This window comes from Eurosta solidaginis, chromosome 5 (assembly GCF_040869045.1).
Source record: "Eurosta solidaginis isolate ZX-2024a chromosome 5, ASM4086904v1, whole genome shotgun sequence".
In the NCBI taxonomy this organism is placed as follows: Eukaryota; Metazoa; Arthropoda; class Insecta; order Diptera; family Tephritidae; genus Eurosta; species Eurosta solidaginis.
Window position 1 is genome coordinate 98134758 of NC_090323.1, and position 3791 is coordinate 98138548.

Genomic DNA, 3791 nt, shown 5'->3' on the forward strand with positions numbered 1-3791 from the left:
TGGAAGCATCCACAATCAAACCTCAAACCGGGGGACCTAGTCGTCATTAAGGAGGATAATCTACCCCCCCCCCCCCCCCCCCCCCCCCCAATGAATGGAGACTAGGTCGGATAGCCAATTTTCACTATGGCCCCGATAACCGAGTTCGAGTTGTCGAACTGGATACGGCAAGGGGACAAACCACCAGACCAATCATGGAATTGGTCCTACTACCACCCTCCAGTGAGGGAGACTTGTAACTCCCACCCGTTATAACAAACCCCACTTAAATAAAATTAGCCCCGCTCTCGTTCACCCCGAACGAGGCCAACAGACCGCGTAACCCAGCTCTCGTTCACCACGAACGAAGCCAACAATCCTAACGTAGATCTACTATCTGCGACATAAATGAAATAGCAAAATAATTGGATGGGAAATCGATAAAAACTTTGTAGTTTCAAGTGCAGATGCGATGGAGCCAAGTGTGAAATATGACAGTCGTGAAGATATCTATATTGGACCCGGAGATATAATACCAACTAATACTGGCCAAAAAGGCATTTCGATTATTTCAGTAACGCTAACGCATGTAATGATGGTGTAGGTGGTGGTGACCAGTATAAGATGCAAAATCTGGGATTTTCTTTGCCACAGCAACCACTTAAACGTTATCGCAGAGAAGCTGCAGTGCTATTTTCGCCGCCATTTTTTTGAAGTGCCCGAGAATATGAACTCAAAAACTGGTGACACCATTATAGCGCGTTGCGTTTCTTGTCGAGTTGTGTTGCGTGGACACAAAAATGTATCGTCCAATTTCATCAAACATATGAAGCGTGCACACCCAGAGGTATATAAAATGTATGATGATTATAAAATCCTTAAACAACATGGCATTGTGACAAGATCGGCAACTGCGGTTGCTCCAGGAGAGCAGGGCTATTTTGAACCCACTACGTTCCTCGAGGCTTTGCCCCCGAATTCCAATACCTTTAATCCTGAAAGCAACGGAATAAGTATTGAAAATGAACAAGACCCTGAGGCCAACACCACAACCGACGCTGAAAACTCTCAAGCACATTCTAATACAGATCATACTGATACCATCGAAAATTCAAACGATTCACAATTGAATAAAAATCAAACTCGCGGCGCAATTGGCAACACCAAACAACCAATCCAACAATCAGAAGTTAATTTATCAAACAAAACACTACAAGCAATGAGTAAATTATTTGATGAAAAACTCAAGTATTTTGCTACAAAAACTGAATTGACTGAAGTAACTAAAAACATAATGAATCAGGTACGTTCGCGACAAACTATGCCATGCTCAAGTACAATCGGCGGCCAGGACGATGAAGAATATGATGATAGTAATGAGGAACATTGATGAAAGTTACACAAATTTTGAAAGAGAGTTAAAAAATTTGCGCGAACGTTTAGATCAGACTGAACAAAGTAAACGCATGTTACAACGCGAATTGCATCTACTCGAGAAAGTTGTACGTAAACGTAGATTGATTATAAGTAATTTACCAATAGCACCAAATCAACAGCCAAAAGCTGCAGTTGAACAATTATTGAGAGAACGTTTCGATCTGCCAAATATTATGTTGGAAAGTGTAACAGTTATTGGTAATAGAAATAGGCCGAATCAGGATCACCAAACTCTGCTGGTGCAGATAGTACATGAGAATGATGTGAATGTGATTTTCAGAAAGAGCTCCTGTTTAAGAAATACTGGCATTTATATTGAAAGTCAAATGTCACAAATAACAATGAGACGTAAAGAAAAATGAATGATATTACGTCGTGAAATGCTGAGACGAAACGGTTCTTTACACATTTTAGTACGTATTGCACCAATGTTGGTATGGGATACATTTTTCCATTGGGATGATTTCTTGGGTTTATGCATGGGTAATTTGGATGCACCCGAGAATGAGTTGGTTTGTGGTGAGGAAGCAATTGAAGAATTGAAGAAATTGACAAATCTGGATATGAAAGAATTCCTGAATGTTTTAAAAAATTATGATATGAGATAAAATGTTAATACAAAAGCCATTTTATGCTCAAATAATGCAATATAGCATAATTGTTTTAATTTTTATCACATTCTTTAATCAAAACTTTGCTTGTAATATTTTACTTGAATATATAAACAAACAGCCAGTCCCGCTGATTTTATGGTATATGTTAAAAGGAAAAAAATTTTTACTCACCATCATCTTTCTTCCATGGTCCCCTCGAGACCCTGTGGGTGCCATCATATTGAGCAATGCATTTTGTTCGATTAGTCGTTAAGCTGCAATAAAAATTAATTCTTTATTATCATCTACAGACGGTACAATAAAATATTTTAGCGCGCACCTATTTTTTCGTTTCAACGCGTTAAAGCGCAAGTCGAGTTGAGACTACGACCGCCACCCTTCTTTTTAATCGTATGCCTTCAGATTCCAATTCACGTTCGAGCACATTTGGCTTAGGTGCATCTAACATCATGATCATGATAACTAAATCTGCAGTACGTGCTACAGCGATTACCTGCCGACCACGACCTTTGCCTTGCGCGGCACCGTCAATAATTCCAGGAAAATCGAGCAACTGTATATTGGCACCTTTATATTCAATGACTCAATTAAGGCCGCGCGCGCATCGCCACTTTTTAACACATCGAAACCATCACCTTTCTCTCCCATTTTGGCAGGTTCCAGCAATTGAGAACGTACTTAGCAAGCTTTGCTTTCGGTTGCTTTGTTCTTTTGCGTGCGAGCGATTTCTTTTTTTTCAATATTCCCAAAATCGACTCCGCGCTTTTATTTTAATTAATGCCTAAGTAGTTTTCTTTTTCGTGTTAGAAAAGTCCATCAGTTTCACTTAAAGCTACAGAAACTATTAATATGTCTTAAAAAAAAAGGGAAAACGGTGCTTCGATTGACCTAGACTAGGAACGGTTTGTGATTGTGTTCGTACGCTAAAAAATCGCAAAATTGCTGTTTCCCTATTGCGACGGCTAGACGGCTGGTTTGGGTGAAGAGGAGTAAGAATATAGCCGTATTACTAGGTGATGGTGCTGCTGTAACGTTTGGCATCTGAAACGAGAAAAAAAAAGAATCGAATAAAATAAAATATAAAATTATCAAAAAGGGAACGATTTTCATACTCACCCGTCACACGTTTGTCTTCATAATGAAAATTCATTCAAAAATGTCTGTATACTCATTTCCATGAATTAATGACATTTTTGAATGAACAAAACAAGGTTGCCACCCGTCTGACTTCGCCAGTTTTGTTTCTTAAACTGCGTGCACACTAAGCGGTGCGAAATGTAGCGGCGGTGGCGCTTCACTTTTTTGCCTATTTGATCAACATTGCCGCACATGGCCGCGCTGCGCAGTGCTGCGGCCGCTAGATGTGAATTGCTTCATAAGAATACATGCGAAGAATATTTTGTAGCGCAGTGTAGTGCAGCTCAGTGTGGCCTTAGCTTTAAGCAGTGAACACATGGTAGGCGTTACCATGGGACCAACAAGCACGACAAGTCATACGCGAGCTAGGTAGGTGCCCGACACCCCCTACCAACCACTATTGTTCGGGACACACAAAACAAAAAAAAAAAAAAAACAAAAAATGAGGAAAAATAAACAACGTAACTCAATTTCCATTCGTATTTTTATTAGGAAAAGTTAAGTTTTCTTCTAAACTCCAACTTAGTTTTAGACTGTCTCTTAAACTACGAAGAAATAACTTTCGAAGGAGATCTTTCAAGTTTTATTAGCCTACTTAACTGCGGAAAAGCTAATTGGAGATTA

General features: G+C 39.6%; 1 pseudogene; it reads left to right on the forward strand.

Annotated features, from left to right (window-relative positions):
* The first annotated feature begins 451 nt into the window (after positions 1-451).
* Positions 452-2024, forward strand: LOC137252563 (uncharacterized; annotated as a pseudogene).
* The last annotated feature ends 1767 nt before the right edge of the window (positions 2025-3791 follow it).